We start from the raw sequence: 23,309 nt of genomic DNA on the forward strand, positions 1-23,309 counted from the left end.
CTTGTACTCATTTCAATACCTCCTCAGTGTTCTCCACCCCAGGTCTGTTTTCTGCAGAATTAAGGAGCTCTGAGGAGTTGGGACAGGTAGAGGAACCGACACCTAGAGTCTGGGTACACACACTAATATTTAAGGTCTTTTATTTATTTTTTTCTTTCCCTTTGGAAATCAAAATATGTGAAGTTCTACTGTAAAATAATCACTCTGCTGACCTTGAAAAAGCTGTCAAACACAAAAGGAATTTCTTATATGTACAAGGAAAGATATAGCACACAAATGACAGATGAAAAGTAGGATCAAATGATAAAATGCTTTTAAAATTTTTGAAGCTCTGTCTTCTTTCAGAGTTTGCCAAGACACGTTACTTCATTTTACTGTTTGGCAGAGGAACATCCTTCAGCAGTATGTTGGATGGTAGAAGATATTCCCTGAACAATTATTTAGATTCCAGAATGTCTGGCAGGAATGAAGGTCTTTTTGTGACAGATTTATGCCTTAATGCAGCATTTCTGAGGATTGGGTTGAGTTATTTCAGGGATAAATTTTTTTAAATCAAAATTTATATGAAAAACATATAAATGTAAATGTAAAAATAATGATCGTGAGGGTTAAATTTATCTGAGGATATTTTTAAAGACAAAACATTTAAAACTTTTGCTTTATCATTAACACATATCTAAGGATATATTTAATAATTCCTGATGAGCTTCTAAATAGACCTCAGATTTTAAATTTACTTGTTTATGTTTATTAAAACTTTGATAATAGCAATGCATTGATATTTTCCTTCAGATATGTATGTAAAAATAGAAAAACAAATGGCTTATATCTACATACATTATAACACACACTTATTTTAAGTGATTAAAAATTTATCATGTCCTCAGAAGTTGAACATTTTAAAGATTTATTATAAGCTATTGAAATACCAAAGTAAGATTACAAACATTGTGCAGTACAGTAAATTCATGACCTAGTCTAGAATGTCATAGAGAAAACTCCATGCTACAGGTGATTCCAGTAATTTTCCTGATTCTTAAAAATGAAAAATGTAGGATTAGTTGCAGTAAAAGACTTAACTTTTGTGACCTTTAACTGGAGATATGGCAAGTTTGTAGTTACAGAAAAAATGAATGAGTTCAGAATTAACACAACAAAAGTTGCAAGAAATTTGGAAATATGAAGAATTCTAATCCTAAGACCTCTGGGTTTTTTCCCCTGGTTTTTGCTTGTTTGTTTTTGTTCTTTTTTTATTTTTATTTTTACAGAGTGCATTTTGATTCACTGTACACAAATGGGGTCCAACTTTTTTTTTCTATGGTTGTACATGATGTAGATTCACACCATTCATGTAATCATAAATGTACATAGGGTAATGACGTCTGTCTCATTCTACCATCTTTCATACTCCTGCCCCCTCCCCCATTCATTTCCCTCTAAGTAATCTAAAGTTTCTCCATTCTTCTCTTACTCCCCCACCCTACCACCCCATTATGTATCATCATCCACTTATCAGGGAAAACATTCAGTCTTTGGTTTCTTGGAATTGGTTTATTTCACTTAGCATGATATTTTTCAGTTCCATCCATTTACCTGCAAATGCCATAATTTTATTCTTCTTTATGACTGAATAGTATTCCACTGTGTATCTATACCACAATTTCTTTATCCATTCATCTGTTGAATGGCATCTAGGTTGATTCCACAATGTAGCTATTGTGAATTGAACTGCTATAAACATAAATACAGTTACATTATACTAGACAAAGAAGCCAAAAACATACAATGGAGAAAAAATAGCCTTTTCAACAAATGGTGCTAGGAAAAATGGAAATCCATATGCAGTAAAATGAAATTAAACCACTATCTCTTACCCTGCACAATATCAACTCAAAATGAATGAAGGATCTAGGAATTAGACCAGAGACCCTGCATCAAATAGAAAAAAAAGCCCAAATCTACATCATGACGGATTAGGACCAGACTTCCTTAACAAGACTCCAAAAGCACAAGAAATCAAAGTAAGAATCAATAAATGGGAAGAATTCAAACAGAAAAGCTTTTTCTCAGCAAAGGATACAATAAATAATGCGAAAAGGGAGCCTACAGAGTGGGAGAAAATCTTTTCCACACACACTTCAAATAGAGCACCAATATACAAAATATATAAAGAACTTACAAAACTTTACACCAAAAATACAAAGAAGTCATTCAATAAATGGACCAAGGAACTGTACAGACACTTTACAGAAGAAGATACGCAGGCAATTAACAAACATATGAAAAAGTGTTCAACACTTCCAGTAATTAGAGAAATACAAACTAAAATAACTCTAAGATTTCATCTTACTCCAATTAGAATGACTATTATTAAGAACACAAGCAACAATAGGTGTTGTCATGAATGTGGGGGGAAAAGGCACACTTGTACATCGCTGTTTATTCATTTTTTTTTTTTTTTTTTTTTTTTTTTTTTTTGCGGTGCTGGGGATCAAACCCAGGGCCTTGTGCTTGCAAGGCAAGCAAGCTACCAAATGAGCTATCTCCCCAGCCCTGTTTATTCGTTTTTAAAGCATCTAAAATAATACTTTTTTCTGTGATTTCCAGTCTGTGATCCATGGTCAAAAATATGAATCATCTTTCTCACTTCTTAGGCTAAATTTTACAATGAAGACTCTGTATCAAGATTAAGAATCTTCCATAGTTGGTAGAGTGACACATGTCTGTAATCCCAGTGATTCAGGAAGCTAAGGCAGAAGGATCACAAATTCAAAGTCAGCTTCAGCAATTTAGTAAAGTTCTCAAGAACTTTGTAAGATCCTGTCTCAAAATAAAAAAATAAAAAAGGGCTAGGAATTCCTAGTCCCAAAAAACAAGAATATTCTATGGTTATCAGTCATAAATAAGAAGAGTTTAAGAAAATAATAATATCCATAATTAAATCATGCTCTTAGGAAAGACAGATGACCCACAGAATTAGCAGAAGTGGTATCAAGAATCATTTTAGTTTATTTGTCTTTTAGGTACATATTTCTAAAATATGTCCATTCAAGGCATTCAGAAAAATAGATCTACTAATTTAGGTAAGATATAAGAAGTGTTTATTTTGAAAGATGTAAAATTTCAAAGGAAGAAAGAGATGTGATTGTGCAAGTCATCAAATCATTGCAAAAAATCTTTATCCATGAGAGCTTTAGCATATAGATACATAATTTGAAAGATGAAACAAGAAATATAAGTGAGATGGTATTTAAATAGCATACAATTTCATTCCAAAAAATAGAAAAATAAGAACAATAGGAAGCTCAGACATATTAAAAACCTAGAGATCTCTTGTTTTCTCCCACTTTCCCTCTCACCCATACTGAAAGTAATGATTTTTCTAAATTTGAACTATTACACATAAAATCTAGGTATCTATTTCTCAAATTCACATTATGTATGATATTTTTAAATATATGCAGTACTTTCTACATATTAACTATAGTAACAACTGTATAATTTTAAAAGTCCTTTTAGATTCAGGAAGATTCATTTGCAAGACCATTACTACATAGTTATAAGAATAAAATCAGAAGATGTGACATATTATTTGCTCAGAAGCTTAAAACCTGGAACAAATGACTATTTTAGAGGTAATATGATTAAGCAATAATTAAAAGCAAGCCAGGATCTCCAATTAGGTAAAAATGAACTTCAATTTTAAATTAATCATTGGCAATTGATTTTTTTTTTCAGCATTGCATATAAGAAAAGCTAGTAGTGCATTGGTATAAATTAATAAAGTCTTTACATTAGCTTGGAGAAGGTCAATAAATCAGGAAGTTTTTCTTCAAATAACAGATAAACCACTTAAGACTGTAGTAACTAATTCCCCCTCACACAATATGCTAGTAAATATGTCATGTACTTAATTTGACAGTCTTTATTTCATACCTTTTCAACCTAACATATTAGAAAACTTGAACTAAGTTTAACTCAGCTCAATTAATGTGAGAGTAACAGAATTTTATCAGGAAATTTATTTTCCTTCACCTCTAAAGTGCACATTCTAAATGTAGGACTTATGCTATGCATGAACTGTTACATTCCATGCCAAGAAAAAAGAAGATGGTAGAATAAAGCCTCGTTTATTTTCTACAAATGTGGTCAGTTTGAAAACTTCATGTGGTTAGTATCAAAATTAAACTGTTTGAACTTCTTCAAGAGCAGGGCTCTTTAGGGCAGGGATTTTTATGGGATAAATGTGGCCAAAGTCTTTTTTTTTTTTGGTGTGATTTAAGGCTAATTTCCATGCTACAGTGGCAGAGTTGAGTAGTTGTAAAGTAAACTACATAACTTAGATCTAAAATTTTATAATGAAAGTTTCCTGGCTGTGATTTAGAAGAAAGAGCTCAGAGAAGCCTTTTATTCAATGGTGGCTACCTGGGCTATTACATTTACTTGACAGATGGATCATGGTTGACCTAGCCACTCTGTCAACCAAGAATAACCACACTATTGACATTAAGTACATCATATTCAGATTGACATGCTATTTGTAGATGCACATTGGATATCTTTAGTACACATTTAAATATCCTAGAACTTGGGTTTTACAAAAAATGTAAATAATCTCAGATAAGAGTTCTTAGTATTTCACTAAGCTATAAAAACTTTAAATCACTATTTCAAAATATTGACTCTATGATACACAACTCTCTCTTCTCTCTCCTGCTCCACTGAACCAGCAAATGGGTGAAATCCAATAAATGTTTATCAAAATTTAACAAATTTCATTTTATCTCAAGGTTCTATCTGTTAAAGTAAAATCAAGGAGCTGGAACACTATGAGTTTCAGAGAATATTAAATGAAATAAGTAGTTTTAAAATTAAAAATAGATCTTACACAATTGGAGGAAGTATTGGGGAAGTAATGCTCTGGAAAGGATCTAAGAAAACTTTGATCTGCGAAGAACTTAGAAGAAGCTGTAGATTCTGGAACAGAAATGCAAAGAAGTCTGTTGGGGAAGTCTTTCAAGTTTGCTAGATCTTGGCTGCTATTCTCTCTGAGTTAGTTTTCTGCTGAAATAGTTGGTGGTGGGTTTGCATTACCATTGGAAAGCAAGACCAGCAGTTGATTAAAGCATGGTGTAAGAAAGGGAAAAACCAGGGCAAACTGGATTACCAAGCCACTCTGAGGACTTTAACAGCAGTGAGCAGAACTTCAACACTGCTGCCACTTTACTGTGCAGTTTTCTCTCGTGATGAAACCTAACTTAAAATCATACAGGAAAAAAAAAATCCTGGGAAACACAGTTCAAATATAGCTAAGTGGACTCCCTCTTAAATCACTGCACTGAATGGCAGAGCATTAAAATATGAGATACAAATTTTAGTTTGTGGGTGTGTGTGTGCAATTATTCAAACAATACATAAATATATGTTTCAGGCCAGATTAGGGAATTTATATATAGTAAAAATAGAAATTGTATAACATTTAATCAACTGTAAGTTTATCTAATATAATAAATGGAAATTAGTTGTTTACCTGAATACCTTTCTTGATCAAAAAAAGATTCAGTATAGAGTAATATGTTGTTCTAAAATCCTGTCTGTATGTTCTCACATATTTTGAAACAAATAAATTTTAAAGTGATATTTTCAGCTTTCAAGAAGGAAAAAATATAAACTGTTTTTAGTAGTGAAAATGACTTTTCTGTGCCAGAGTAAAATTTCTTATGTGGTATAGGTCTTTAAAACATTTGTTTATTCTTTCCTCAATAAATGGCAAATTTAGTTGAAATCCTTCCTATTCAACACTTATGTCATTGATTTATTGTGTCTCTTATTTTGAAAATAAAATAATAGATATCAAAAGAAAATCCTAGAACTTATGGTTTATTCTTAAAATATGAGTTTGAGAAAATCATAAATATTTTGGGCAGGACAGAAGTTTTAGTACATAGGGGCAGATCCATTCTCTTAAGAGAGCAGCTGTGCATACATTTGATTTAATAAGGAAGGCAGAAAACTCTTGTTTCTAATATAATTCCTCACTGATTCTGATGGCTGACTTATGCAACCATTTAATTTACATAATATTTAATCCCTTAAACTTAAATATATTGTGATTTATTGAAATTTAAATATATCCAGCAGAATTAAATAGTACTCTGGTTCTTAAATATATAATTTATATCTTTCATTAATTCATTTGCACATTCATTGAATATACAGATGTGTTGAAAGTGGGGGTTAGTTTATGTGAAGGAGGCTTAGTGGAAAGCAAGGGTCAGAAAAAGAGAAATGAAGATTAATTGCAAATATTTGGTATTTTTTACAATATGTTTCCCTTGCAGTGACTCTAGCAACCACATGCATATGTGCATATGCAATAAACTCAGTATGTTAGAAACAACAATCGAGATGTCTTTACAGGGGGCAACTCATTTTTTCTGAGAGTCTTTATGTGAGAAACTTGGCTTCAGAAAGTGACTGCATAAAGATTCTCGAATTCTTGTAAATGTTCCTCCAATACTCTGCATGGCAACCGTTCCCTGCAAGCCAGAACTAATGTGTGGTTATATTTTAAATGCCAGTGTTATATGATAATTCTTGAATATCGATTCTATTTCTATCCTGCAAAGACTTCTAAAGTAAATTTACTCAGGCCATTCGTTGAGCAGAATATTTGTGGATTTCAATTTTCTCTAACTGGATGTTATTCATTGATCTTTTTAACCAGCTTTTCTCCCTCCTATGTTGCCGTGTTGATTAAAGAGAATTGTGATGAGGCATTGCTATTTTCTGTTTCTAAAGAACAGAAAATATCATTGCTATTTATTTTCTAAAGGGACTGAAATGCGTGGGATGACAAGGAATCTGTCCAACTTGCTATTATGGTCAGCAGCTGCACATAAACATTATGTTAAGGGAAGATAAGTATAATCAATTGTAATATTATTTCCAAAACATTTTCTGATGTAGTGCATCTCACTTAACATACCTCCCTCATTGTGAGTGTGAACAGAGATGGACTAGGTAATATAAGGTTAAAATAGCAAAGTGTAAAAGAGTAGGTTAGAGAGAAATGCAAAAATATATAAAACAGAAAATAATGCAATCCTATGCCTGGTGGTCTTCCTCAAATGTATTGTTAAATAAACAATATCATAGCAATTTAAAATATAGATTTTGTTTTTGTTCTTGATTAAAAACACAAGCCTTAGAACAGCCTTTTTCAAACTTCACACATGCTAATTAGTATAATTCTATGATTATTAGATTTTTTTTCCTTAGCCTTTATAGTATATACTGTGCTTTTCTATCTTGATTCCCTATTAATGTCTAATAGATTTTGCATACTGGGAAAATCTATGCTGTTCACATTTGCCTTGTGTCCATCATTGAGAATTGCCGTTGGCTGTAGAAAAAGTAATCTCCCTCAGAGCTGCTATGGCAGCCTATGGCAAATGATTAATGGATGGAGGAATTTAAAGATCCAGGCCCTTTGGTTCAAGATGAGACACCTCTGGTAGTCTCCCAGCTTCACATCTCTATATAGGATTGGCATTTGCTAAAGGTGCGATCACATTGCCAGTCATTGCCTACCTCACTCCCTTACACATTTATTGCTGGAATTCATTCCACTTTATTTCTCAAACAATATTCCATGTACAGATTGAATGATTAATATTTTTGTGTCAATTTGACGATGTTATGGTGCTCATTTATTTTTGGTCAAACATCATTCTAGATGTTTCTGTGAAGTCGTTTTTGTCGGCAATTAATACTTAAATCAACAGATTTCAGTAACATGAATTACCCTCTACAATGACATTAGGTCTCATTCAATCATTTGTAAGCCTTGAGAGAAGACAGAGGTCACCAGAAGTAGAAAGACTTCTGCCTTTGGAATGCCTTTGGACTCAAGACTGCAATATCACCTCTTGCAGAAACTTCCTGTTTGCTGGACTGCTCTGCAGATTTCATACTTTCTAATCTGCACATTTCCCATGTTGGAGCCAATTTACAGATCTGATCTAGAATATGATCTATTGATCTAGAATATAATTTTCTCCCTCAATACCTTTCTGCAAAGATCAACATAAGCAGTTTGCTTTCAAGCTGACAAGACTAGTCATACTTCTCTCTCTTACTTTGTGGTGTAACAACTCTCAAGTTGCATGTCGTAATTTATTCTAAATGGACTTTGGTACTATTTCCCTTCCATAAGACAATATGTTATTTTATTGATGTTTTGCTGACTCGGCTTAGTGAGCAGGAAGTGGCAACTTAATGAAAAATATTTGCAGGTCAGACTGTGGGAAATATCTAATAAAATTCAGGGGTTGTCCACTTCAGTGAAATTTGATGGGGTCAGGTAGTGTGAGACATGCTGAGAAGTAATTTTTAAGGTGAAAGATAAATTTTTGTATTAGCAATCTCTACAACCAAACCAAACTACATCAAACACACATACATTTCAATGAGCCCTTATGGATTTGGGGAGATGATATATTTCTCATTTGGGTGTGCTATTCTGGCCCTTTTTTTGGATGACCTAAAAAGTTGCTAATTTTGAGTGAAGTCCAGAACAAGAACAGGTTCTGCAATTACCAGGCTGTCATGCAAGTTCCTCTCTGCCAATTTCTCCAGGCGATACAGAATATCCACTGGTTCTTGAAGTACCAGTGGCAGATGGGGATGATGCTTGAAACCTCAGCAGATTCCCTACATGTGAATCACAGTGCAGGCACTTGGTATATTGGAGCAAAGTCCTTTTGAGAAATAGCTTTTGATTTGCTAGTGACTCTTAGTCCATACTGAATGTTTAATTATGAGTTACCAAGCTACTTGAGCTGCCCATCTATTATAGTTTGGATGTGAGGTGTCCCCCAAAAGCTCACATGTGAGACAATGCAAGAAGGCTCAGAGGAGAAATGATTGGGTTATAATAGTTTAAATGCAATCAGTGAGTTAATTCCCTGATATGGAATAACTGAGTGGTAACTGAAGAGGTAGGGTGTGGCTGGAGGAGATGGGAATTGGAGCGTGGCTTGGGGTATATATTTTGTATCAGGAGAGTGGAGTCTTTCTCTCTCTCTGCTTCCTGATGATGTGAGCTACTTCCCTCTGTCACACTCTTCCACCATGATGTTCTGCCTCACCTCTGGCCCTGAGGAATGGAACCAGCTGTCTATGGATTGATATTTCTGAAACAGTTATTTCAGATAAACTTTTCTCCTCTATAATTTTTCTGGTCAGATCTTTAGTTACAGCAGTGAAATAGCTGACTAAAACACTATCACAAACTGGGACATACAGAGTAGCACTCTGTCACAAAATATAAGTGGTGTACAGGAAACTGGGATCAACAAACTGAAAAAAAATGAGCAACCTACATGAAGAACTAGCCCCAAAATTCATGCCCCCACCCCTGGCACAATGTATTCTCCCTCCTACCTTATACTATGTTCTCATTGGAATTCTCCAAAATCAGCCGATGTGATAGAAAACTTGGGGCTGGTTTACACGTGAATCTGTATGACATGCAGCTATCACCCAAAAATGCACAGTTGTAGACTAAAGTCCCTGTCTTTCTGGGCCATTACTAAGAATTCTTGTGAAGGAAATTCACATGGCTAACATGACTTCAGATGGTTTACTGCGTTTTAAATTTTGCTTTGTAGGAGAAAAGGCCAAAGAACAGATAGAAAACTAAAGGCATTTGTGTTCTATGAAATGTTTGCCAAAGGGTGAAATCAGAAGAGCAGGTTTTAATAACAAAAGTGTATGGAACAGTGCATCTGTGGATACAAGTCAGCCTCTTTCCTCAGCCATTCACGTTATTCCCAATGGACTAATAAATAATATTAATTGAAATGTCTAGGGCATCCACTAAGAAAGTTACTCAAAACATACAGTAAAAGAAGCAATATGGAAATTAAACTGGCAAAGAAGAAAGTATCAATTTTATATAAATGAATGCACTAATAGAAAAAAATGAAAAGAAATGCAAGACATGTACAAAACATACCAAACGACAGATGTAAATCATTCCCAGATAATCATTGTATTAAGTTTAATATGGATTAAAATCTCCAATTATCTCTGAGAATGAATAAAAAAGTCTAAACTACAGGGCTGGGGTTATGGCTCAGTGGTAGAGCACTTGCCTATCATATGTGGGGCAGTACTGGGTTTGATTCTCAGTACGGCATATAAATAAATGAATAAAAATAAAGGTTATCAACAACTAAAATATATATATATTTATATATATATATATATATATATATATATATATATATATATATATTGAAAAGTCTGAGATCCAATTACCTGCTGTTTAAAGGAGAGTGACCCTAAATTCAAAAGACAAGTAGGCTGTCGGGAAGAAGATGAGAAAAGATATGCTATACAATACATAACCAAAATGAAAATTCACTGACTTTATTAATATCAGATAAAATGTACTTTATGGCATGTTGTTATGAAAAGCAAACAAGGACAATATGTAATGATCAAAGGTTCACTGGAGTCACAGTAATGAACATTGAATTAAAGATTTTGTTTGAATAGCCAAGGCCACAAAAAAATGACACCTTCTATTTGTGAAGTTGGAGTAGTGACAAGAGAATGAGGAGGGAGAGAAGTACAGGCAGGGGTGACAGTGGAGGTGGCAGCTTATGTGGTCTGAAAGTTTATGTCCCCACAATATTCAAATACTCAAACCTAATCTCCAACGTGATAGTAATAGGAGGCTGGGTCTATGGGATGTGATTAGGTCACAGAGCAGAGCCTCACAGAGGGATTCAAGACCTTGTGAGAGAGGCCCCAGAGCACTCCTCACCCTTCCCCAGGTAGGGATGTGACTGGAAGGTGCCGTCCACAAACCAGGAATCGGGCCCTCACCAGACACTGAATCTACGGCACCCCAATCTTCCATTTCTTGACCTCCAGCAATGTGAGAAATAAACTTCTATTGCTTGTAAGTCACCTAGTTTGTAATATCTTTTTTAGAGCAGACCAAATGAACTAAGATGGAGCTAAGGAACTGTTGGTGTCAGTATTTGTTTGCGGGTGGAAAGTAAGGACAAAAAAAATCATTCAGTTCATTCCCCTGAGGAATGTGTAGAACAGGCTAACTTCTCATGTAAAGGTAAATCCAGAATTCTTCATAACTCTTAATCTCAGAGACATAGACAGATAATTTATCTTAACCTGTTCCAGGGAAGTATTTACTTTCAGGAAATTAGTAGTAACAATACAAAGACTCTCAAAAGAAACTCATCTAAAACTTAATCTTAAACATTTTTCTGAGGTTATATGTGTTCACATTAGAAATAAATATATGAAGGGTAAAGTGAAAATTATACTGATTGATGAACAAATTTCTAATCAAGAAGAGTTTGACTACATATATTTCAATTATTAAATATATTCTACCACAAAATAGCTTTCAAACATGTTTTAGACATGGTAAGTTATGCAAAGAGGCTAGACACAAAAGTTGATCACTCTGAAAATAACATGTAGATGTATAGATAAATGTATCCACTAACCAGTTTCTTCTTTGCATAAAACAATGCTGACTTATATGTTCAGGAAAAGACACTTGAAAAAGCAGAGTTATTCTTTTGCTGGGCTGGGTTCAATGACATAACTGAACTTATCTAACAGAAGCGACAATTCAAAAGAAGGAAAAAATGTGTTCGATTTTTCTTAGAGACAGCTTTGGTTCCAGAAAATTATTTAAAAGAATCTTCTAAAAGCTTCTGATATATAATCCATAATAATTATCCACAAAAGAACATTTTAAAAGCTGTAGTAGATGGTTACAGGAAAAAAAACAAAGGAAGACTAAGATGTAACTGGCAAAACCAGGAAAATGTATGTATAATATTCTATATTATTGGATCAGCTACAAGGTGACAGTTATTTTTAGATGTAATATTCTTATTTCCTTTGTGCCTACAGACCATAACTAGAATGTTACTGAATTACAGGAAATAAGAGAGATACATAAGTACTGAAGAGGAGAAAAGCAGGTTAAATCCTAACTGGTGGGATAGGAAAACAAAACTCAGTTAAAAAAGAAAGATTAAAAAAAAATACAAAGGAAGGAAGGATCTCCAGATTAGAAAATAAGGTAAAGAAAGAGTAATAAAGGTACTGCCTTTCAATCCAACAAACAAGCAGAATGAAAATGTGACCAGCTTCGGAGGAAATGCAGATTTTTAAAACTCAGACCTGATCACAAGGAGTAGAGGATGGATGGATGAAAATGGATCACAGGAATTGTGTTTCACAACCATAGAAAAATGTAAGCCACAAGGAAATCTTTCTGCACTTCATGAATATCCAAGTCTTCAAAAGACTGGGAGTAACCAGAAAAAAAAAAAAAAAAAAAAAAAAAAAAACACGGAAAGAGAGTAGGAGGGAAGAATATTTGGCAGATACACTGATTCCCACTGGGTCCTTGGAAGCTCAGGTTGTGTGTGTCAGCATCTAGAGCATCATTTGAGTGGACTAAGAACAAGCTATATGCTGCATCTCTCAAGGGATAAATTCCCCATCATAAATAAATTATACACCTGAGAAACTCCACTTCAAAGATACAAGGTAGCAGATACAGTAGCACAGAGTTAAAAATGCATTTGGGTCTCTGAGGAAGGACAAAAAAACGCAAAAAAAAAAAAAAAAAAAAGAGGAGAATACAGAATTTGGCATGTGTAAGAAAGGCACTCTGTAAATGGAGAGTTGGCTGCTTCAAATGCAATTTACTCTGCATGGTGAAGTGAGAAAAGGAAATGTCACCTGACAGGATTCACACTCAATTTAGCATTGAAGTGCCTGACACAAAAGATGAAAATTTCCTGAAATCTAGAAGTCCCAAATATGTAGATTAGAGAATATGGGAACTACCAGTAAGACAATAGATTACTGTTGCACATCTTAAAAATTTTCAGAGAAACATACCAAATAGCAAAGGTTGCTATTCACGGTAGTATTTACATCCACAAACCTGATTAAGAGAATTTCCACATTACCATATTGATTACTGACTTCTTCCTTTAGGGTTAGATTTCCCAGATCAATGTCTCCAGTAAATTATCTCAGGTTCTTGAGGCTAAAACTAATACTTCCGAGACTCATGATTGCTCTGTTGCCTACGCCAGGTTTCACTGAATCTCTGTTACTAATTTTTAAAAGGAAACATCTTTCTAAATTGTTCCATGTCCTGGTTTCGAAAACATTTTGTTATGGATAGTGGTTTTAGCCATTCTTGCCTGAGACTTCTGAATACCACTGGTGTGCTGGGATGATTTGTGGCTTCAGTTTGTCCTATAAACTGATTCTGCTGGGAGCTCAGAAGACCAGAGTGCCAATAGGACTGTGTGAAGAAAGGGCTCAGGGGGTTCAGAGGAGGACTCATTGGAATTTGGAATAGTGGCGATTCCTGTTACGTTCTGGCCAAGAAGTTGTTTGCATTATGCCTGTGTCCTGAGACTTTCTGTGGGGCTGATTTTAAAAACCATGAACTTCTTAATCTGGTGGAAGAAATGTTTAGGCAGCATAGCATTCAGTCAAAGTTATTGTAGAGGTCAGGAGTAGAAAACGGAGTAGATAGATTTTTTAAAGCTTGGACCTAAAAGTTGGGAATAAAACTGGGGCTAAGAAAGTTGCAGTTGTTAGAGACATAACTGCTATTAATGAAATGCTAAAGAGCTTACCCAGAGATAATAAGAAAGGTAACTTGAGAGCAACTCAGAAGCTGGTAAGACCACACCCATCTCAGAGTCAAGGGAGTAAAAGTGAAAATTCTCTTGAAAAGAGCACCAGTGGAGCAACCTTCTTGCACAAGGGGGCCTAGGAAGTTTTTTCAACACACTAAGCCACATAGACACTCAGAGGCTGCTGCAGCCAGGGTCCCTGGAGGGCAAACCTTGGCGTCAACCACGCAGTGCTGGTTCTGTGGAAATGAAGGATGCTGGAGCTAGGGACTCATGGAGACTGCCACCAACATTTCAAAGGAAGGCTTTGGAAGCCCGGCAAAGTTCAGCTGGGTCAGAATCCCTGCAGGCACTCCCTGAGAGGGCAAGGTGTGGGATTTGAGGAGGAAGCCAAAACTGCAGTGGAGCCGCCTGAGATTTAAAAAATGCCAGTAATATGGACCATTGTCCTAGGAAATCTGCAGGAATTGAGCAGAGACAAGCCAATAGAAAAGCCATTTGGGTTGCAATCAACAAGGCCACGTGTCATGTGTTCTAGATGCTGAACACAGAACTACAAGACTTGTTTACCTAGCTGGATTTCAGACTTGCTTTGGTCCCATCCCTTTTGTCTATGCCCCTAGTTCTGTTAATGGAAATGTTCACTCTATACCATTATATATTGGATAATTGCAAATTGTTTCTAATTTTACAGGAGCTCACAATCCAAGATTGCCTTGTGCCTCAGAGAAGACTTTGCACCTGAACTTTGAGCAATCTCAGAATTGTTGAGACCATAGAGACTCTGGGAATGGACTAAATGTATTTTGCATTGTCAGATGATTGTGAGTTTTGGGGAGTTGTGGTGGAATGTTATGGTTTAGATGTGGTGTCTCCCAAAAACTCATCTGTGAGACAATGCAAGAGGGTTTGAGAATAAATGATTGGGTTATAGCCTTAATCAGTGAATTTATTCCTGATGGGATTAACTGAGTGGTAACTGGAGGCAGGTAAGTTGGGTATGGAGGAAGTGGTTCATTGGGGGCATGGCTATTGGGTATATATATATTGTATCAAGAGAGAGGAGTCTTTCTGTGCTTCTGATCATCATGGAGCTTTTTCTTTCCTGTAAACTCTTCCACCATGACATTCAGCCTCACCTTGGTGCCCAAGGAATAGAGTCTGCTGTCTATGGATAGAGACCACTGACACTTTGAACCCCAAAATAAACTTTAACTTTTCTTCCTCTACAGTTGTAATGGTCAGCTCCTTTAGTCACAGTGGTGAAGAAGACGACTAAAACAAAAAGCACAAGTAAAAGCTAAAAAATATTGAATATGACTTTAAAAAAATCAAGACAGCCAGGTTCAGTAGCACATGCCTATATTCCCAGTCACTCAGGAGACCAAGGCAGGAGAATTGCAAGTTCAAAGCCAGCCTCAACAAATTAGTGAAACTGTCTCAAAATTTAAAAAACAAAATTTAAAAATGGGACTGGGAATGTAGCTCAATGGTTGGACACTCCTGAGTTCAATCCCACAGTACCAAAACATAAATAAAAAAAAAATTAAGGTAATAAATAGGTATACTACATACATAGATATAATTAATTCTCCTAAAATTAATTCACAAAGTTAACACATGCACTTTCAAATACTATTACTAATACATGTGTGTCTATTGCTAAAACAATTCTATTCTGTTAAGATAAATGTGGGCCAAATATGATTTTTAATTAATTATCTTTGATTTCTTTTAGGTTCAGAGCAAAATTGGATGGAAGATCAGGAAGGTTCCTGTGTACCTCTTGTCCCCAAGCACACACAACTTCACTGCTATCAGCATACCGCACCACATAATCACATTGCTTACCACGGACGATTGTATACGAAGTATCATTTCTCAAAGTCAATAGTTTACATTAAGGTCACTGTCAGTATCACAAACTCTATGGGTTTTGACAACTAAATAATGATAAATAATGAACCACCATTGTAATATCACAGATAGTTGTTTCACTGTCCTAAAAATATACTGGGTTCTGCCTGTTCATCACTACCTCCCCTCCTGCCCTTGGGAATGCTTTTTTTTTTTTTTTTTTTCCCCTTGTTTCCATGGTTATGATTTTTCAAGAATGACATACAATGTGCAACTTATACAGTATGCATGCTTTACAGAATTGGCCTATTTTACTTGGTAATATGGAGTTAAGTCTCTCCTGTGTCTGTTTTTGACCCCATAGCTTTTTAAAAATGATTTAGCACTAAATAATATTCCATTTTCTGGATGGAACACTGTTTATTTATTTTTTCACCTACTGAAGGAAGTCTTGGCTGCTTCTGAGTTTTTGCTGCTCTGAGGAACGCTGCCATAAGCATTCATATGCAGGCTTTTGCATCATATAAGTTTTCAATTTATTTAAGTAAATGCCAAGGAAAGTGATTGCTAGATCATCTGGAAGAGTGTGTTTAGTTTCATAAAAAGCTGTCAAACTAACCACCAAAGTGGCTATCCGTTTTTCACGTGCACCAGCAATAAATAAGCGTTCTTGTTGTGCTTCCTACTTGGCTAAAGTTTGCATTGTTATTGTTTTGGTGTTTCATCATTCTAGAATGTTGTGGAATTTAATTATTGTTTTAATTTTTAATTCCCTAATAACATGATGTTGAACATCTTTTCATTTTCCTACTTATCATCTGTATTTTTTTTTCTTTGTTGAGATATTCATTCAGTCTTGATCTATTTTTTATCTGATTGTCTTTTTTATATAGTTGAGTTTTTAGAGTTCTGTTTTGTATTTTGGATAACAGTCCTTGAAAGGATGTGTCTTCTACAGACATTTTCTCCAGTTTGTGGCTGTTTTTCTCAGTCTTTTGACATTTGTTCTTTGCACAGTCAAAAAAGTGTTATTTAATGAAATCCAGTGTATCAATTGTTATCTTCATGGAGTTTGCGTTGGTTATCTAGCTTTTCTCCTGTGATATGTTCTTGGAATTTTATGGTCTGTATTTTACATTTAAACCTATGTTCTATATTGAGTTAATTTTCATGATGGGTGTGAAGCATGTAGATTCATGCATTTGCATGTATATGTTATATGCATATGTCTAGTTGTCTCAGCATCTTTTGTTGAAAAAACAAATTTTTGCTCCATTATATGGCCTTCAGTTCTTTGTTGGATATTATTTGGGTGTATTTATGTAGATCTGATTCTGGGGCATTTTGTTCCATAGAGCTGTCTATTCTCCTGTCAAGAATACACTGTCTTGATTACTGTGAATTCAAGTCTCTGTGTCACATAGTGACCACCTTTAATCTTCTCCTCAACATTATGATTCTTATTGTGAACCTCTTTTCTTCCCTATATATCCACAAAATCACTAATTGATATTCTAATTTCAATTTTGCTGAATTTGTAATTTGGGAATAACTGACATTTTGACAATATTGAGACTCTACAAAGACAAAGAATGTCATTAGTGTATTTTCTTCTTATTTGATTTTGCTTATCATAGTGCTGCAGTTTTCCAAACAGAGATCGTCAACATTGTCTAGTCTGTTTTGATTGCTGCAACAGAACACCTGAGACTAAGTTATTTATTGACTATTGAAGTTTATTTGGCTTACAGTTCTTGAGGTCCCAGGGCACACAGTACTGGCACCTGAAAAATTCCACTGTGTTGCATTATCCCTTGGTAGAAGGAAGCACAAGAAAATAAAAGACCAAGAGAAGACAAGGAGAGTCCCAAACATGCTTCAATAACAAGTCCATTCCTGAGATAACCTCCTTCTGTCAAAATGACATTAATTCATTAATAAGGGTGAAGACCTCATGACCTCCTCCTCGCTTCCTAGGCCCCCATCTCCTGACATGTCACATTGAGGATTCAATTTTCAACACATAATGTTGGAGACTTATTTCATCCATAGCATGAATATTTTATTCTAGGTGTTTAATTTGGCTGCTAATATAAAAGGTGATGTGCTTTAGTTTAATATTGTGCCTTTGTTATTGCTGGAATATAGGAAATTGAGAGACCTCTGTCCATTAACCTCATATGGCTGTAACTTGCTATCATCACTTATTAGATGCAGGAGGTTTTCTGTGATACTCCTGCTTTAACTTCACAAGTAGCTGAATATATAACTGTGCATCACTGTGCCTGGTTGCTGACTGGGTTTTTGGCATGAATGAATATTGTACTCACACAAGCTTTTTCTGCCTCTATTGATATAATCATGTATTTTTTTCATCTTTAACCTGCTGATGTGATGAGTTATATGAATTGATGTTCAAATTTTGAAATATTTTGGCATATCTGAGATCTTGGTTGTGCTATAATCATTTTATGCATTGTTGAATTTTATTTACTAATATTTTCTTAGGATTTTTGTGTCTATGGTCAAGAGATGTTGGTCTGTAGTTTTCTTGTAATGTCTTTGGCTTGATATTGGGGTAATTACATAGTCATAAAATGTGTTAAGAACTATTCCTTCTACTATCTTTTGGAAGTCATTGTAGAGAATTGGTATATTTTCTTCCTTAAATGTTAAGTAGAACTCACCAGTAACTAATCTGGGTCAAACTTTCTGTTTTAGAAAGGTATTAATTATTGATTCACATTATCTAATTGACAGAGCTATTCAGATTATTTATTTCTTGTTTTTTAAGTTTTGACATGTTGTTTAGTTTAAGGAATTGATCTATTTTATTTAAAGTTCATCAAATTTTGGGGCATAAACTTGTTCATCACATTGCCTTATTATCCTTTCGATGACTATAGGGTCTATAGTGATGGCTTCTTTTTCATTCTTTGGTATTCAATAATTTGAGAGCTTTCTGTTTTTCTTAGCTAATCTGGTTAAAGTCTGATTGATTTTTTTTTAATATTTTGGGGAAAAAACTTGGTTTTGTTTATATCATCTACTGATTTCCTATTTACAATTTTATTAAATTTTGCTATAGTTTCTTATCATTTCTTCTGCTTACTTTGGATTTAACTTGTATCTTTAACAAAAACATTTTCTGCAGAAGTTTATTTATTTAGACATTCTTTTGTAAACTATGCATTAATTGCCATAATCTTCCCTATAAATACTGCATTCACTGCATCCCACAGGTTAGGCTAACTTTTACTTTTGTTTTTAATTCTCTTGAGATTACATCTTTACTGCCAAGCACTGTCCCACACCTGTAATCCCAACTACTCAGGAACCTGAGATAGGAAGATCATAAGTTACAGGACGGTCTGGACAAGATCCTGATTCAAAACGGAAGTGGTTGGGAAATAGAGGTTAGTGGTAGTGACCCCCGTGAGTTCAATCCTCAATGATGATGATGGTGGTGATGATGAGGATGATAATAATAAAGTAAATTAATAAAATAAATAGGTGTCTTTGAAAGATGTTAATTAAAATTGTCTTTTTTACACTGCAAGTATTTTAGGATTTTCCAGCATTCTGTTTATTATTAATTCTACTTAATTATTATTATTTTTTTATTGTAAACAAATGGGATACATGTTGTTTCTCTATTTGTACATGGAATCAAGGCATACCATTTGTGTAATCATAAATTTACATACGGTAATGTTGTTTGATTCATTCTGTTATTTTTTTCTTCACCCCCATCCCTCCCACCCCTCTTTTCCCTCTATACAGTCCTTCCTTACTCCATTCTTACCACCCTTCTCAACCCTACCTCTAAGCCTAACCCTAACACCTCCCACCCCCCATTATATGTTCTCATCCACTTATCAGTGAGATCATTTGTCCTTCAGTTTTTTGAGATTGGCTTATCTCACTTAGCATGATATTCTCCAATTTCATCCATTTGCCTGCAAATGCCATAATTTTATCATTCTTTATGACTGAGTAATATTCCATTGTATTTATATGCCACAGTTTCTTTATCCATTCATCAATTGAAGGGCATCTAGGTTGGTTCCACAATCTGGCTATGGTGAATTGAGCAGCAATGAACATTGATGTGGCTGTATCTCTGTAGTATGCTGATTTTAAGTCCTTTGGGTATAGGCCAAGGAGTGGGATAGCTGGGTCAAATGGAGGTTCCATTCCAAGTTTTCTGAGGAATCTCCATACTACTTTCCAGAGTGGCTGCACTAATTTGCAACCCTACCAGCAATGTATGAGTGTTCCTTTTTCCCCACATCCTCGCCAACACCTGTTGTTGCTTGTGTTCTTGATAATCACCATTCTAATTGATGAGAGATGGAATCTTAGGGTAGTTTTGATTTGCATTTCTCTTATTACTAGAGATGTTGAACATTTTTTCATATATCCGTTAATTTCTTGTACATCTTCTTCTGTGAAGTGTCCATTTCCTTAGCCCATTTGTTGATTGGATTATTTGTATTCTTGGTGTAGAGTTTTTTGAGTTCTTTATAGATTCTGGAGATTAGTGCTCTATCTGAAGTATGAGTGGCAAAGATATTCTCCCACTCCGTAGGCTCTCTCTTCACAATACTGATAGTTTTCTTTGCTGAGAGAAAGCTTTTTAGTTTGAATCTATCCCAGTTGTTGATTCTTGTTTTTATTTCTTGTGCTATGGGAGTCCTGTTAAGTAAGTCTGATCCTAAGCCAACATGTTGAAGATTTGGACATACTTTTTCTTGTATAAGATGCAGGATCTCTGGTCTGATTCTGAGGTCCTTGATCCATTTTGAGTTGAGTTTTGTGCAGGTGAGACATAGGGGTTTAATTTCATTCTGTTGCATATGGTTTTCCAGTTTTCTCAGCACCATTTGTTGAAGAGGCTATCTTTTCTCCATTGCATATTTTTGGCCCCTTTGTCTAGTATGAGAAAATTGTATTTGTTTGGGTTTGTGTCCATGTCCTCTATTCTGTACCATTGATCTACCTGTCTATTTTGGTACCAATACCATGCCGTTTTTGTTACTATTGCTTTGTAGTAGAGTTGAAGATCTGGTATTGTGATACCCCCTGCTTCGCTCTTTTTACTGAGGATTGCTTTAGCTATTCTGGGTTTTTTATTCTTCCAGATGAATTTCATAATTGCTTGCTCTATTTCTGTAAGGTACATCATTGGGATTTTAATTGGAATTGCATTGAATCTGTATAGCACTTTAGGTAGTATGGCCATTTTGACAATATTAATTCTGCCTATCCAGGAACATGAGAGATCTTTCCATCTTCTAAGTTTTTCTTTAATTTCTTTCTTTAGTGTTCAGTAGTTCTCATTGTAGAGGTCTTTCACCTCTTTTGTTAGATTGATTCCCAAGTATTTTACTTTTTTGAGGCTATTGTCAATGGGGATAGTTTTCCTAACTTCTCTTTCTGAAGATTCATCACTTATGTATAAAAATGTATTGGATTCATGAGCACTGATCTTGTAACCTGCTACTTTACTGAATTCACTTATGAGTTCTAAAAGTTTTCTGGTGGAGTTTCCAGGTTCCTCTAAATATATAATCATGTGATCAGCGAACAGGGATAGTTTGAGTTCTTCTTTACCAATTCATATCCCTTTAATTTCTTTGGTTTGTCTAATTGCTCTGGCTAGAGTTTCAAGGACGATGTTGAATAGAAGTGGTGAAAGAGGGCATCCCTGCCTTGTTCCAGTTTTTAGGGGGAATGCTTTTAGTTTTTCTCCATTTAGAATGATATTGGCCATGGGTTTAGCGTAGATGGCCTTTACAATTTTAAGGAATGTTCCCACTACCCCAATTTTTTCTAGTGTTTTGAGCATGAAGGGATGCTGTATTTTATCAAATGTTTTTTCTGCATCTATCGAAATAATCATGTGATTCTTAACTTTAAGTCTGTTGATATGGTGAATGACATTTATTGATTTCCAGATGTTGAACCAACCTTGCATCCCTGGGATAAAACCCACTTGATTGTGGTGCACTATCTTTTAAATATATTTTTGTATGCAATATGCTAAAATATTGTTGAGAATTTTTGCGTCGATGTTCATTAAGGATATTGGTCTGACATTTTCTTTCCTCGATGTGTCTGTGTCTGATTTAGATATCAGGTGATATTGGCTTCATAGAATGAGTTTGGAGGGTTCCCTCCTCTTCTATTTCATGGAATAGTTTGAGGAGTATTGGAATGAGCTCTTCTTTAAAGGTTTTGTAGAACTTGGCTGAGAACCCATCTGGTCTTGGACTTTTTTTTGTTGGTAGGCTTTTGATGATCTCTTCTATTTCATTGCTTGAAATTGATTTATTTAAGTTGTGTATATCCTCCTCGTTCAGTTTAGGTAATTCATATGTCTCTAGAAACTTGTTGATGTCTTTGAGGTTTTCTGTTTTGTTGGAATATAGATTTTCAAAATAGCTTCTAATTATGTTTTGTATTTCACTTGTGTCTGTAGTGATATTTCCTTGTTCATTCCAAATTTTAGTAATTTGAGTTTTCTCCCTCTTTCTCTTTGTTAATGTGGCTAAGGGTTTATCAATTTTGTTTATTTTTTCAAACAACCAACTGTTTATTTTGTCATTTTTTCCAATTATTTCTTTTGTTTCAATTTCGTTGATTTTGGCTCTGATTTTACTATTTCCTGTCTTCTACTACTTTTGGTGTTGGTCTGCTCTTCTTTTTCTAGGGCTTTGAGCTATAGTGTTATGTCGTTTATTTGTTGATTTCTACTTCTTTTGTTGAATGCACCCCATGAAATAAATCTTCCTCTAAGTACTGCTTTCATAGTGTCCCAGAGATTTTGATATGATGTGTCTTTGTTCTCGTTTACTTCTAAGAATTTTTTTATTTCCCTCTTGATGTCTTCTGTTATACATTCATCATATAATAGTGTATTATTTAATCTCCAGGTATTGGAGAAATTTCTGTTTTTTATCCTGTCATTTATTTCTAATTTCAATCCATTATGATCTGTTAGAGTACAAGGTAGTATCTCTATCTTCTTGTATTTGCCAACAGTAGCTTTGTGGCATAAAATATGGTCTATTTTAGAGAAGGATCCATGTGCTGCTGAGATGAACATGTATTCGTTCTTTGTTGGATGGTATATTCTATATATGTTCCTTAAGTCTAAATTGTTGATTGTGTTATTGAGATCTATGGTTTCTTTATTCAATTTTTGTTTGGAGGATCTATCCAATGGTGAGAGAGGTGTGTTAAAATCACCCAGTATTATTGTTTTGTGGTCTATTTGATTTCTGGAATTAAGAAGGATTTGTTTGACGTACATGGATGAGTCAATGTTCAAGGCATAGATATGTATGATTGTTATGTCTTGCTGATTTATGCTTCCCTTAAGCAGTATGTAATGTCCTTCTTTATCCCTTCTGACTAGTTTTGGCTTGAAGTCCACATTATCTGAAATGAGGATGGATACTCCAGCTTTTTTGTTGTGTCCATGTGCATGGTGTGTTTTTTCCCATCCTTTCATCTTTCGTCTATGAATATCTCTTTCTATGAGATGAGTCTCTTGAAGGCAGCTTATTGTTGGATTTTTCTTTTTAATCCAATCTGCCAGTCTATGTCTTTTGATTGATGAGTTCAGGTCATTCACATTCAGGGTTACTATTGTGATATGATTTGTATTCCCAGTCATTTGACTCATTTTTGTCTTTTGACATGATTTGTTTTCTCCTTTATTTG

The sequence above is a fragment of the Sciurus carolinensis genome, chromosome 5, assembly GCF_902686445.1.
Source record: "Sciurus carolinensis chromosome 5, mSciCar1.2, whole genome shotgun sequence".
In the NCBI taxonomy this organism is placed as follows: Eukaryota; Metazoa; Chordata; class Mammalia; order Rodentia; family Sciuridae; genus Sciurus; species Sciurus carolinensis.